General features: G+C 41.2%; 1 protein-coding gene across 1 annotated transcript in view; it reads left to right on the top strand.

Annotated features, from left to right (window-relative positions):
* Positions 1-2,554: 2,554 nt before the first annotated feature.
* ACSM3 (acyl-CoA synthetase medium chain family member 3) overlaps positions 2,555-15,266 on the top strand; it is a 47,135-nt gene continuing 34,423 nt past the window's right edge. Inside the window, exons 1-2 of the mRNA XM_059415190.1 lie at positions 2,555-2,691; positions 7,045-7,137. The gene's annotated coding sequence lies outside the window, so the exon portion shown is untranslated. The remainder of the gene's footprint in view (positions 2,692-7,044; positions 7,138-15,266) is intronic.

Genomic DNA, 15,266 nt, shown 5'->3' with positions numbered 1-15,266 from the left:
GGCAGTGGCATCCCAAATCCAGTATCAGCAGCTTTGCAGTGACTCCAGAGGTGATGGCAGTGCCAGACTTTCTAGAACATAGATTTAGTTCCAGCTTCCTAGCTCCTCCAGCCATCCTTGGCACCCTCAGCCTTCCCTATAATTCTCTTAGCTTCCCAAGAGTTTCCAATAAGTATCTTTCCAGCCTAAGTATGCCAGAATATGTTTCAATATTACTTACAACCAAGAATGTTGGCTTCTGTGTTTTACACTGCTTTCTCTGATCTTTTTATCCATAATTTCAGCAGCTTCAGCAAATGCTCCCCATACCTGCAGCTACTTCTCAGACACAAAGTTGCCGCCAGCTTTGAGTTCATACAAATCCCCAAAGAGGTAATCTGATATTGCACAAGGGGCACTGATATAATAGTCACTAATCTTTGGTTCTATCCCTGAATCTTCCACTACTTCCAGAAATCTTGTCATCATCTTATTTTTTGCTTCCACCTAGATAATCAGCACAGCCTTTACTTCTCAGAATGGAGATTGCAGAGCATAGATAGATTTCTGGAGGTCCTCAGTTGATTCTGAAGAACAGTTTCATTATGCTGGCATTGCTGGTGGTATTACAGGCATAGAGCTGCCTGAAACTCATTATTTTTCCTTTCATCTTCAGTGCCTAGCATAGTGCCTGGTCCACAGTAAGTACTCAAAAAATGTTATTGAACATTTGAACTCAACCCCAAAAAATGTTCAATAAAGAAAAAAGTTTAAGACTCATGCTATTAAGAAGGGAAATATACCAAATCCAGATCCCATTAAGCCCCACCAGAGGAGGGAGAACAGAAACTAGGAATTAGGAGAGAGATTCCCCAGGCAATGCTGGAAACACATTTGTGTCAAGTTTCTATTCGTGTGAACTTTCACCTCCTTTGGTTACCAGTCATGGTGAGTGTCTGGTGTGTATCATTCTAAATTCTCTTTCCCTTTCTCTTCCTAAGCTTAAAAGTTACTGTCATGTAATTTCTACTTGTATGTTGAGGACAGAATCCATCCTGGTCCCAAACACAGACAGCATACACTAATAGATTTTGTTCACTTTCTAACTGCATTATCCGTCCAGCATTACCTGCCTTATTCTCTTGATACCCAGTATTTTTCAAGAGATAGATGTCTTGACAATTTAACCCTGGCCACCTGCTGACTTGATTTCTCCACACCTGCCACCTTCAGAGTTGGTATTATGTATATGATCAAGAGCCCAAATTATAAAGCCAAACCAGGTTCAAATCCCAGTTCTGCCATGTTCTGGCTGTGGGACTCCAAGCAAGTTACAAGTCAAATTTCCTCATTGGCTATTAAAAAAGAAGAAGAGGGCGTTTGGGTGGCTCAGTGGGTTAAAGCCTCTGCCTTCAGCTCAGGTCATGATCTCAGGGTCCTGGGATCAAGCCCCACATCGGGCTCTCAGCTCAGCAGGGAGCCTGCTTCCCCTTCCTCTCTCTCTGCCTGCTTCTCTGCCTACTTGTGATCTCTGTCTGTTAAATAAATAAATAAAATATTTTTTAAAATAAATAAATAAATAAATAAAAAGAAGAAGAAGAAGAGGAAAAAAGATTTATTTTTATTAGAGAGAGAAAGAGGAAGAGGGAAAGAATCTCCAGCAGACTCCATGCTGACTGTGGAGCCCAACATGGGGCTCAATCTCATGAGCCTGAGATCATGACCTGAGCCAAAACCAAGAGTCAGATGCTCAACCGCATCCCCCCAAAACCAGGCGCACTCCCCCCAAATGTTAAATGGAGATAATAATAAAATAATAAATGGAGGTAATAATAAAATACCCATTTTCTAGGTTACTGGTAGAACAGAACTCAAGATCAGGCATGATAAGTGCTTAATTCATAGTCACAGTTCAGTCAATGTGGACTTAAAAACAGCTGGTTTGGGGCACCTGGGTGGCTCAGTAAGTTAAGGCTCAGTGGGTTAAGACTTTGGCTCAGGTCATGATCTCAGGGTCCTGGGATCGATCCCCACATCGGGTTCTCTGCTCAGCAGGAAGCCTGCTTCCTCCCTCTCTCTCTGCCTGCCTCTCTGCCTACTTGTGATCCCTGTCTGTCAAATAAATAAATAAAATCTTAAAAAAAAAAAAAAAACAGCTGGTTTGGGGCTGAGCTGTGACTCACTGAGGTCTAGTATTTTTAGTATTAGTATCCACTCCCCAACCTAATCCCCTAAGTGCATTATTCGTCCCCTAATCTCTTATCTCAGTGTGTCACTTATTGAAAGCGAAATTTAATCTTTCTAGGAAGGAGGCCAGAAAGGAAATAAATCTTAAAAATAATATAGTGTGAAGTAAGATAGGATAATACATAATACCTACATGCCCTTACCTCTGCCAACTGGCTCCTGCCTCCCATTTGATTGAATGACACCCCATGTCTTTCACTGGCTCTGTGCTCACAGCACTTGTGCACACATGCATTTTGCTCACACCCACAGTTGGACAGGAAATATGCCCAACAGCCTGAGCCCCAGATTACAGCCTGACTCTGAAGCCATTTGAACTTGGGTCTTTCCATGGGGAAGCCACGTTTGGTCTGTCTTTTTGTTCCTACCCGCATCTTGGCTCAGCCTTGCTGGGTGTCCTGACCTCCTGACCCCAGCCTCCCTCCATGTGCTTCATCCCACCACTGCTGGAGTCTAGCTGGACAGGTATGCTTCTCTAAGGCAAACTTGGCATTTTATGGACATAGGTTCTTGAGGGCAAAAGTGAATAAATCTCTTTCCCTCCAATTTTCTTCTCCAGTTTTATATCCTACACATGCATGAGTCTTTCTCCTTAAAACTTTTTCTGAGGATTCTTGGGCATTTCGTTCCTACTGCTGAGATTTGGTTAAATAATCTATGTTTAAATTTAATTGTGTTACTATTTAGTTCTACTTCGTTGACCACTTCTAGATCCTCCTCCTGCTCCTCTTACTTTCCACTGTAGTCAGTGCTCCTAAGAATGGATCCCTAATGGTGGAATCTCAGACAGTTCAACAAATAAGAAATACCTCCATTTGGAACTGAAATCATCTATGAACTGCACATTCACCAGGGCATAACATGAGCACTGGATAAAGTACTAATGCAAGAAATATAAATTTCAGAGTAGGTACAGTACATGTTTATGAGTCCAGGGTGACTGAGGGTTAAACGATTGTTCAGCACAGATGAGTAGTCAGGTTGAATCATTTATATTTAAATTAAAAGTTGGAGAGAAGTCAATGAGACTATGGCATTCAATGTACAGGTGAACAGAGAGACAAACTGATTAAGAATATACATTGTGAGTCAGATTTTTTTTTTCTTGAGAGAGAGAGCAAGTGAGAACAGGGAAGAGAAAGAAGCAGACTCCCTGCTGAGCAGGGAGCCTGACTCAGAGCTTTGATCCCAGGATTCTGGGATCATGACCTAAGCTGAAGGCAGACACTTAACTGACTGAGCCATCCAGGCACCCCAAGAGAGTCAGTCTTGTGTTTAAATACTGATCTACCACTTTCTGGATCCCTGACCTTGGGTACATCGACTGCTCTAACCTCATATTCCTCATCTGTAAAATGGGACTAGCTATAATATATATCTTATAGGTCATTCTGAGTATTGAATAAAATAATGCATACCAATCATATATAGAAATATTCAATAAATGTCAGCTACTTCTATTTTGTTGTGGCTGCTGCATTAGCAAGATACTCTGGGAAATGAAGAGGAAAAAAGTAAGGTATGTGTACTATAAACCAATTCATGTTTTAAAAGGGAATATATATACATACATGTACATACACACATACATATGTGAGTGTACACATAATATAAACACTAACATATATGTTTTCATCCTACATGTATATAAAAATGATACTTCATAAGACTTCGGGTGTTTCTTCACATTTCTCAACTAAAGCCCAAAGCTAAGAATTAAGAGGCATTAAGTCACTGCCCTTTCCCTTCTAAAGAGAACTGTCAGAAGAGTCTAAGTTAGGTAATTCTCTCCGATTTGTGAAAAGGTGGCTCAACTTCTCCTGTTACTTTGACACCACTCTGCTTTGGGGCCTACATCCAAAGACTGGGGATCGGAGAGCAGAGAGTACTTGCACACCTTTGCTGAGAGGAACAAAAAGGAAATCCCTTATAAAGGTAAAAATTCCTGGAAGAAGACACTGGCATCACTTTCCTGGGACCATGTCCCCTTCTGCCTGGCCATTTCTGGAAATGAGCCAGAAAGAGAAATAGAGACACATGGCAGGGCACAGAGAGTGAGACGAGGTAGAGAGACAAGAAAGGAAAAGCCTGCAGCCCAACACAGGGTGTTCTAAAGATGCGGGTCAAGTAGACTCCCCGAAGTTACCTGGGCTTGAACAGATCGACCCAACAGGAGGTAAACCTTGCTGCCCTAGTCTGTTCTCCTTACCCCCAACAACAGAGTATGTAGAGCTTAGAAGAGGGAAGGGGAAAGATGTCTGGGAGACAGACACGCCACTTGTCTCTTTTCGAGGTGGTAGAGTGGGAGGGGTGCAGAAGAGTGGCCAGTCCTCCTGCCCACTGCTGGTCCCCCGAAGCACAGAGCAAGCCTCCGTTGGGCAGAAAAGAACAGGCGCGATGTACATTGAGTTTGTGGTTAACAGTTTTAAGTGGACAAACTTTTATAACTAAAAGTGATTGTTAATTGTGGGATCATGGCAAGAAGTCACTATTGGATAGAACAGGGATATTGACTACAGCGGGGGGGAAGAGAAATTGGGAGGAAAAATAAAAGTTTTGATTTAAGACTTGTTTGAAAAACTAGTTACATATATATTCCAGCCACTTCCCTACACACATACACACCCCTTGTTTTGCAAACACATTTGGTAATTACTCTATTCTCTTACTCTGTATCTTTTATTTTTATCCATATGCATGTATTATTTTTACATTAAAATAAACTGTTGCTTTCTTGATGTGGATGCTCACCAAAGTATTTCTCTTCCTCCTGGGTCCACAGCTGGGCCAATTTCTAGCCTAAATTCATATGAGATCCTCCACAACTGTCTCGTTCAGCTCTTTGCTCTGGCTCTTGCTCTGCTGTTTATCAGTTGGTTGATTTCAAAGGATCCAGCACAGGGCCTATAGGAGGCCTGAGAGAGAGTGGAGTCCCTGAATATGAGGGTCCTGAGTCACTGTGTGGAGGTTAGCTAGCCAGGAAAGCCCATCAACCCAGATCTTTTGCATTAGACTTCAGCCTCTGAGCTTTGGGTTAGTTGTTTCTACAGCATAACATAACACTCTCTCTCTCTTTTTTTTTTTTTTTTTTTTTTTTTAGATTTTATTTATTTGAGACCTAGCACTCCTGGAAAAACACACTGGGAATCTAGAGTTTGTCTTTACTCTTTTTGTCAGTCTTATTGTCCACAGAGATGATGAACACTGTCCTTCAGATAAATTAATAAGACAGCTCACAATGAAGTGAAGAGACTATGGGTTTTGAAGTAAGAGACCTGATTAGAAAGCCCAGTGCTGGTATTTTCTTTAAGACTCAGAGGGAAATCCTGGACCAGTGGCCAGGCTTCTATTTTCTTGCTGGGACACCATGAGATGCCTCTTGCTCCCTCCTTACAAAATGTATATGAAATAGAATTAAAATTTTCCTGTCTGTAAGTTGTTGACAAAATAGTTGAGACAGTACTATAAAACTCTATTTTCCTATAGAACAGTTTTTGAAAATGTCTTCATTTTTGAAGGGGATTACATTTCAGTTGAGTACTAGAGAAGAAAACCTGACCCCATTCCAGAGAAAATAGGGATCATCATGAAATAACTGATATAGGAAATGATTGTCCAAAGCTGCATTTAGGTGAAAAGCTGATGGAACCTTGTAATTGATGGATCAGACTGATAGCTTAACATCACAAAAGGTGAGCCAACTAGACTTTATGTTCCCCAGATGTCATGTAATAGAATTATGCAATACTATTTATGCAATCTTTTTGCTTAAATACTGATCTGGCCTCAATATATCAGTTTACAGAAAGTACAGGAATAGAAAAATAGGTTAAATTCCGCCACAGGTTTGAATTAGTAAAATGATATGATTTTTAGATTTGTTTCCAAGTAATGCAAGGAGAGGGAGGTGTGGGTGGGGGTATAAATGAAGCAAAATTGGCCATGCATTGACAACTATTGGAGCAGAATGATGGATACACATATGGATTTGTTATACTATTCTAGCTGTTAGTTTATCTGGTTGAAATTTCTCCATGATGGCGAAGAGAGAGAGACAGAATAAAGAAGTAAAGACAACAAGTTGGATAACTATTTTGAGAAATTCTGCTATAAAAAGGATAAGAGGAAGGAAAAGGTGGAAGAAGATAAGATATTTTAATAAAGGAGATACTACCATGTGTCTATCTCTTTACTACAATTCCTAGTCCAAACAAAAGGAAAAATGGATGATATAAGAGAGAGGTAACAGAGGAAGTAATGTTTTTTTTTTTTAAGATTTTATTTATTTATTTGACAGACAGAGATCGCAAGTAGGCAGAGAGGCAGGCAGAGAGAGAGAGAGGAGGAAGCAGGCTCCCCGCTGAGCAGAGAGTCCGATGTAGGACTCGATCCCAGGATCCTGAGACCATGAACTGAGCCGAAAGCAGAGGCTTTAAACCACTGAGCCACGTAGGTGCCCCAAGGAAGTAATGTTCTTGAGTAGGGGAGAGCAGATGATGTCGAGGACACAGTGGAGAGGGTGGCCCAAGCTCAGAACTTGACAGTATTTATTGTCCCAGGAAGGAATGCAGAGTGTGGGCAGAGCTGTAGGAGTATAGGTTGATTAGGTGCTATGGGGTCTCTTCTGGCTACTTATAAATCTCAGTGAAATCAGGAGAAAGGAGAGGTGAAGTTTACAGAAACAGGAGGTGGGAAATGGTTATCTCCAGCTAGAGATATGCAATGGGGTTATCAAGCAGTGAGGAGGGCCTGCTTGGATTTTTTAAGACCATTAGCAAGTGCCATCAATGTCCTAAGGGCAGAACTATGTTTCCACAGAACCATTTCTCCTGAAGCATGTTGAGCTGCTCATGTGCAATCCCAGAATAGGGAGAGAGCCATCGAGTTCTGCAGAGAGTTGGGTTTTTCCAGGTGAGTATGGTGAGGGAGAGCAGTGCGAAAGAGCTGAGTAGCACCTAGAATCCAAGATGGGCAAGAGGTAAATGAGCGCATGAAGAAGACAGTTTTCAAGTCAATGAACTAAAAATTTTTGTGGGGTCAAGGAATTACCTTAATAAAAACAGCAAAGACAAACAAGGTGACGAGACAGGAGGAATTACATAATTCCTAAAAAAGGAGGGGGAAGGATGTTGAAACATTTTGGGAGTAGTACTACGGGTGTAATAAGATACAGCGTAGGAGCACCTGGTGGCTCATGATTAAGCACCTGCCTTTGGCTCAGGTCATCATCTCAAGGTCCTGGGATTGAGCTCTGCATCAGGCTGCTTGCTCAGTAGAGAGCCTGCTTTACCCCCTCCCTCTGCCTGCTGCTCCCCTTCCTGTGCTCCCTTTTTCTTGGTCAAATAAATAAATAAAATCTAAAAAAAAAAAAAAAAGAAAAGAATAATGAGAGACTGAGGCTCAGTAGGATCAAGGTCACTGGGAGACAGGATCTCAAGGGAATGGAAGTCCAGGATATTAAATGGATTGCTCACATGAGGACTGAAGTTACTGAGACAGAGCAGGGACTGGGCTGACGTCCCCTCAATCCTCACCACAAAATCCAGCAATCCTCGATACAACTCTGCTCTCGCAGGAATGTGAAAGCAGGATGCTCAGCAAAGAGGGACTTCACTGGCAAAGACCAAGTCACAGGACTGCAGTTGGACCCCAGCACTGACCTTTCACTGACTTTTCCCCTCATTATAATACTAACACGCCCAGGGTGAAGATTTAACATGCTAATGAGAAACGATAGACATGAAGAAGCAGCTTTTGTCCCCCTGTGCCAGTGTGCCCAACTTCCTGGATCTCTCCCCACCCCCACACGCTTATGTAGTTGTGAATGCAGGTGAGGTCCAGAGCCAAGAGCCAAGAGAGAATTTTTGAGATGCCTTTGGTACAAAAGATGATTTTATTTATTTATTTTTTTAATACTGTATTTATTTGAGAGATAGAGTACACGAGAGAGAGCAAGCACAAATGGAGGGGCAGAGGGAGAGGGAGAAGTAGACTCCCTGCTGAGCAGGGAGCCTGACATGGAGCTTGATCCCAGGAGCTTGGCATCATGACCTGAGCTGAAGGCAGATAACTGACTGAGCCACCCAGGTGCCCTAAAAGGTGGTTTTATAAAAGCATGAGGACAGGACCTCTGGGCAGAAAGAGTCACCTGTGCAGTGGTGAGAAGCAACTGATTATATACTTTGGGGGTGGGGGAAGTAAAGACAAGGGAGTTTTGAAGTGGATTTTCACGTGCTAAAGAAGACTCACAGGAAATCTGAGGCCTTGCTATTGTCAACCCAAGGTTGTTTTTCCCTCTAGCAAGGCACTAACTTGAAGACAGTTGGGTGCTTCCTGGAGGAAGCTTTGCCTGCCTCAAGTATTTGTCAATGGGTTGCAGGTCATAAGGACATTTAATTTTATCCACATTTCCTTCTGGAAGTCAGGTTATTGATAATGCTTTTTTTTTTTTTTTTTCCTGGGGCACCTGGTTGGCTCAGTTGGTTAAGCCTCTGCTTTCAGCTCAGGTCATGATCCCAAGGTCCTGCATCCAGCTCTGAATCGGGCTCTCTGCTTGGCAGGGAGCCTGCTTCCCCCTCTCTCTTTGTCTTCTTCTCTGCCTACTTGTAATCTCACTCTTTCTATTAAATAAATAAATAAAATTATTTTAAAAATGCATTTTTCTTCTACATTACTAAGACATTTATAACTGAGGGAGTCACATGTCTTGCTGGACAGTGATCTGCTCTAAGCTAACCATTTGTTTTCCCTTCCCTTAGCTTTAGGGCAGCCAGGAGGGCCTGGGGAATGTCACCCATAGCCCACCTAGGAGTGGGGAGGGCGGGACTGTGAGGTGTGAGCTTGTGCTTTGTCCTCAGTTTGCCTTCTCCTCCCTCATCACTTAGAAGTCACTCCTATCCTGCCTTAGCTTCCTTAAAAACTTTCCTGGCCTTTGTTCTGAGAGCCGGCATGAAGGACACTCTTTGTGGTGTCTCCCTTATGCTCGAGCCTTGCCTGGAAATTCCCATTTGGCCCCAGTCAATTTGTACTGCTTGGAGAGCCCAAGGATCCAAGTCAGGAACATTACCAACAAGAATGATGGAGAATGACCAATAATTGAGAATGACCATAAACTAGCACAAAAGAGAAAGGATCTGCAGAACAATAGAACATATTTTTTTCTAGGTAAGATCTGATATAGGACTAACATCATCAAGATACCACTGGTTGAAGTTTATTAACTTATGAACAAAGAAAAAAATTACATAAGCACCCAGGAAGAGTAAGTGAGGCTTTACAATACTACATTTGAATTCAGTTCTGACACTAACTGGGATTAGCATCAGAACCCACAGGTTTAAAGGCATAGTCCCCATAAGACTTTCCTCACTTTGGATGTTAACTGCAGGTTCAGGGGTTCCCAGGCCACCTAAACCTCTGGGCAACTGGCTACAAAATCAGGGGGTCCCACAACTCCCTCATGTTCCTTAAGCCACTAGAATTCAAAGAACTCAAAGAAGAGCTATAGTTAGGAGTACAGTTTTATTACAAATAACTTAGATCAGTGCTAGCCAAATGAAGAGAAACATAAAGCAAAGTCTGAGAGGGTCCCAAATATAGAGCTTCTGTGCTCCCTCCCCATGGAATCAGGGCACATCACCCTCCCAGTACATTTGATGAGTTCAACAAACAGGAAGCTTCACCAGGTTTTTATCAGGGAATCATTAGCCAAGTGACTACAGTCAATCTCCAGTTCTCTCTCCAGGCACTGGGCTAGCTTCAAAGCTCCAACCTTGTAATCACATGGTTGACCTTTCTGGTGACCAGACCCTTCCTCCTGAGTCCTCTTGCTAGGATAAACTTGGGTGTCATTTAGGGGTTTCATGAAGCATGCCAGGGTGGCTCAATTGGTTAAGCGTCTGCCTTAGGCTACGGTCATAATTCCAGAGTCCTGGAATCAGTCCCACAACTGGGCACCTTGCTCAGCAGGGAGTCTGCTTCTCCCTCTGCCCCCTGCTTCCCCTGCTTGTGCTCTCTTTCTCTCTGTCTGACAAATAAATACATAAAATCTTTAAGGGGTTTCATGAATAACAAAGGCACTCCTGTTACTCAAGAATTCTAAGAATTTAGAGTCTCCAGTGACAAGAACCAAGGACAAAGGCCAGTCCATTTTTTTATTGTGCAACAGACACATACCAGGAGAAAAGAACTTGGTTGACCTTGGGCTCCTCCAAAGTAATATTTAATGCCAAATAACAGTGGAACAAGGTCCAGAGTTTTCTGAGGGAAAGAAAATTTAACATAAGAAACTCAAACCCAGCCAAGTTATTCTCCATATAAAGTCAGTAAGCAGGCATTATCAACCAAGCAAGAGAACACAGTTATTATAAGCCCTTGTGAAGAAAAAAAAAAAAAAAATCTCCTAGATGTTAAATTCAGCTAATAAAGAAAAACAGTAAAGAATACAAGGAAAGAGAAGCTATATGAAAAGGACTATTGGTAGCACTGAATCCCACTTAGACATTAGATCAGGGTTTCTTAGCCATAGCATTTAGGTTAGGAGCTGGATAATTAATTCTTTGTTGCAGAGGCTGTCTTGTGTACTGTAAGATACCTACCAGCCCTTCTAGTCTCCACCCACTAGATGCCAATAGCATTCCTCCCTCCCAGGTGTGACAACTGCAAAATGTCTCCAGACATTCCCTTAACATCCCCTTAGGGTACAACTTCCCCCGCCCCCCCAACCTTGGGAATCAGTGACATAAACTAATGCTTGGTAACTGAGGAAGCTATGGTTATAGAAGAGAATGTACTGGTCTCCAAACCTAGCAATAATATAACAAAAATCAAGGGGCTAGGGGAAGGGAGATAGGAGAAACAGAATGAACCAATTGATTAATTTCTTAAAGTAGATATTGACTGATACAGTTTAATTAGAAAAAATGTAGGTTTAAAAATTATTCCAATCACTTAGGGTCTTCCTTAACTTTGGTGGGATCTTTTAAGAACTAATGACATGTCTAGTTAAGAAGCACCTACGTTGGGGGTGCCTGGGTGACTCAGTTGGTTAAGCATCTAACGCTTGATCTCAGATCAGCGTTATGATCAGGGTCTCAGATCAGGGTCATGATTTCAAGCCCCTCACTGGGCTCCACACTGCACATGGAGCCCACTTAAAATAAAAATAAAAAATAAATACCTTCCTGGTATTTGACTATTCTTCAGTTTTGCTTCAATTGTTTTCCTGTGGGTTACGGTTCAATATCATTTTACTTAAAATACTGTGCATATCCCAGACCCACTTTTTATCAGTTTATCTACCTACCTTCCTTCTGTAAATATGCCCAGTGTAATATGTAAAATGATGTGAGGCCAGAGTTATTAACAGTTGCTTTTTCATGGTGAGATTTGAAATTGTTTTTTTACCATCCTCTTTGCATTTATCTATGTTGCTAGAATTTTAAAATTAACATGAATTACTTACATATATAAAAATATTTATATTACTTACATATATAAAAATATTTATTCTTTGTTTTCCTGGGCTTTTTTAAGTATGTAATTTTCATAGACATGGCTTCTTCACTCACTCACTTAACAAATATTTACTGAATGCCTGTTATGTGTTGGGCCCTGTTCTACCTATCTGAAATTCAGTAATGAGTGAACAGTTAAAGTACTTGCATTCTAGTTGGCCTGGAATGGGCTAACAAAGGCCTTTGGTATAATATTAATTAGGCATAGAGGCTATAGCCTTATTCCTGATTCATTAAATGCCTCCAACATTTTACCATAAAATGTTTCTAATATTTCAGGGCACCTGGGTGGCAGATGCTCAGAAGCATCTGCCTTCAGCTTGGGTCATAATCCCAGATTCTGGGATTAAGCCCCGTATCAGGCTCCTTGCTCAGTAGGAGCCTGCTTCTACCTCTCCCTTTGCCTGCTGCTCTGTCTACTTGTGATCTCTCCTTGTCAAATAAATAAAATCTTTTAAAAAAATGTTTCTAATTTTTCAGTATCAAATTAAGTTGTTGATATCCATTAGTTATCATACTAAAGAAATTCCCTTCTATTTGTATTTACTTTCAAGGGCAATGAGCCCCCACTGAATCAACTCTGAACCACCCAGGCACCCCTCCTTTTACCATTTTTAATTTTTGTTAAAGATTTTATTTATTTATTTGACAGACAGAGATCACAAGTAGACAGAGAGGCAGGCAGAGAGAGAGAGGAGGAAGCAGGCTCCCTACAGAGCAGAGAGCCCGATGCGGGGCTCAATCCCAGGACCCCAGGATCATGACCCAGGACCCCAGGATCATGACCTGAGCCGAAGGCAGAGGCTTTATTTAACCCACTGAGCCACCCAGGCGCCCCCTCCTTTTACTATTTTTAGTATAATCTCAAACTGGTCAGAATGGATGTTTGGTTTTTGTACATTGCTGATTTCAGTTTGTTAATAATTTACTTTAGGCTTTTTATTTATGTTCAGTTTTTCAGTTTGCCTGTGATTTTCTTTTTAGCAGTGTTCTTGTCTAAAAATGCTATCAATGCTATCTTAACCTCAAAAAATGAGATGGGGGCAGCTGGGTGGCTCAGTTGGTGAAGAATCAGCCTTTGGCTCAGGTCATCATCTCAGGTCCTGGGATCAGCCCGTGTTGGGCTCCCTGTTCAGTAGGAAGTCTGCTGTAGATTTTCTCTCTTCCTCTCCCTCTGCCCCTCCCCCCACTTGTGTGTGCTCACTTTCTCTTTCTCTCTCTCTCTCTGTCAAATAAATAAATAAAATCTTTTTAAAATATGAGATGGGATGACCTCTATTCTGGGAAGATGGAGGAGACAGACCTTTCTCTTTTCTCCTGCTAAGTACAACTAAAAGTCCTGACATTCCTATAAAACAAACATAAGAAGACTCTGGAAGGTATAGAGAGGAAGGCAGACTGGTTACAGACTTTGGGACCTAAGGAATGACACAAAGGTAGTTCCCTGGGTTTTCTTTCTGGCCCATATGTCCTAGACTTGGAGTTGAAAAAGCTGAAAACCTGGAAACACCAACGGTACCAACACCACCAACAACAACAACAAAAAACTCAGAAAAAGCCTGCTGTCTTTCACCAAAAGGCCAAGAAAGGAGCAGACCAGCAAGACAGAATACTTTTAAAACATCAAATCCTCTACGCTAGCCAAGTACCCCAGAAAAAAATCATGGCTCCACCCATCTTTATGCCAACAAAGGTAGAATGGGAAGCCTAGACTCCTACTCTCATGAGGCTGTATCCCCGCACCCTCCACTGGGATAGTATCAGAGAATGCCAAGTAGGGAGCAAGCCAGTGTCAGTAGAGACCACATAAGAAGTTGGAACTCACCCTATCCAGCACTAAAAAGCAACTCCTCCCAATCCCAGTTTCATTGGAGACTTAGTGGATAACCTGGAATACTATATTTATCTGGCATTAATGAGAACCCAGACTACTATATTTATCTGGCATTAATGAGGTGGTGCCCTCTCACTTTCCCTGCCAGAACACTGTGGAACTAAGGCAGTTAAAATGGATGGTTTAAATGAAACTGAGAATCTGATTACATAATATAAAACTATCCAGGTTTCAAATGAAAATCACTCACCATACCAAGAACCAGGAAGGTCTCAAACTGAATTTAAAAAAAAAGATAATCAATAGATGCCAATAGACGCCAAGACCAAGATGACAAAGATGTTAGAAGCACCTGACAAAGGTTTTAAAGCAGCCATGATAAAAATGCTTCAACAAGCAATTACAAATACATACGCTTGAAACATCAAAGCCTCCACAAATGAATAGACAATATTAAAAAGAATCAAATGGAAATTTTAAAACTAAAAAATACAATTAGAAAATATGATAAGAGAAATAAAAAGCTAATTGTGTGGACTCAACAGCAGAATGGGAGGAAGAGAAGGAAATAATCAGTGAACTAGAAGATAGAATAGAAATTACCCAATAGTAATGAGAGAAGCCAGCTGAATGGAAAACAAAACAAAGCAAAACAAAAAATAACAACCAAAACAAAAACAAAAACAAAAAGAAGAAGAAAAGAAAAAAAAAACAAAAACAAAAAGAAGAAGAAAAGAAAAAAAAGGAATAAAAAGAACTGAGCCTCAGAGACCTGTGGGGCTATTACAAAAGATCTAAGATTGTATCATCAGAATCCCAAAAGGGGAGAGACAGAGGAAAAGAGGACAGAGCTGGAAAATAAATAATGACTGAAAGTTTCTCGAATAATGACTGAAAATTTTTCATCAATATATATATATATAAATACATACACACAAGAACCAATAGGAGTTTATTGCAGGGAAGCAAGGCTGGTTTAGTGATTAAAAATCAATCCAAAAATCAATTTTTGGTTCAGTTGGTTAAACAGCTGCCTTCAACTCAGGTCATGATTCCAGAGTCCTAGGATTGAGCCCATGTTGTGTCGGGCTCCCTGTTCAGTGAGGAGTCTGCTCTCCCTCTCCCTCTGGCCCTTCCCCTCGCTCATGCACTCCCTCCCTCAAATAAATAAATAAAATCATCAAAAAAAATCAATCAGGGTAATCCACCTTATTGATAGGCTAACAAATAAAAATCACGATTATATTAATTGATATAGGAAAGGTATTTGCCAAAATTCAAGGCTTATTCATGATAAAGACTTTCAGAAAAAGAGGAATAGAGGAGAACTTCCTTAACTTGATAAACAGCATCTACAAAAACCCTACAGCTCACATGACCCTCAAGCATGAAAGACTGGACGCTTTCTTCCTAATATCGGGGAAAATGCAAAGGAGCAGATCTGCTCCTACCGTTCTTATTCAACATAATACTGTAATTCTAGGTGAGGCAATTAGGCAAGAAAAGGAAATAAAAGGCACTCAGATCTGCAAGACAAAAGTAGGGGGAGGCATTAAGATGGAGGAGGAGTAGGGGACTGAAATTCTTCTAGACAGTTACCGAATCATTCCGAATACCTATGAAATCAACCAGAGATCTGAGAAAAGATTATTACAATTCTACAAATAGAAAAGCAACCACTTTTTGGAAGA

This window comes from Mustela nigripes, chromosome 11 (assembly GCF_022355385.1).
Source record: "Mustela nigripes isolate SB6536 chromosome 11, MUSNIG.SB6536, whole genome shotgun sequence".
NCBI classification, from domain to species: Eukaryota; Metazoa; Chordata; class Mammalia; order Carnivora; family Mustelidae; genus Mustela; species Mustela nigripes.
The sequence above is the reverse complement of the archived record's forward strand: the minus strand, read 5'-3'. Positions and strand labels throughout refer to the sequence as shown.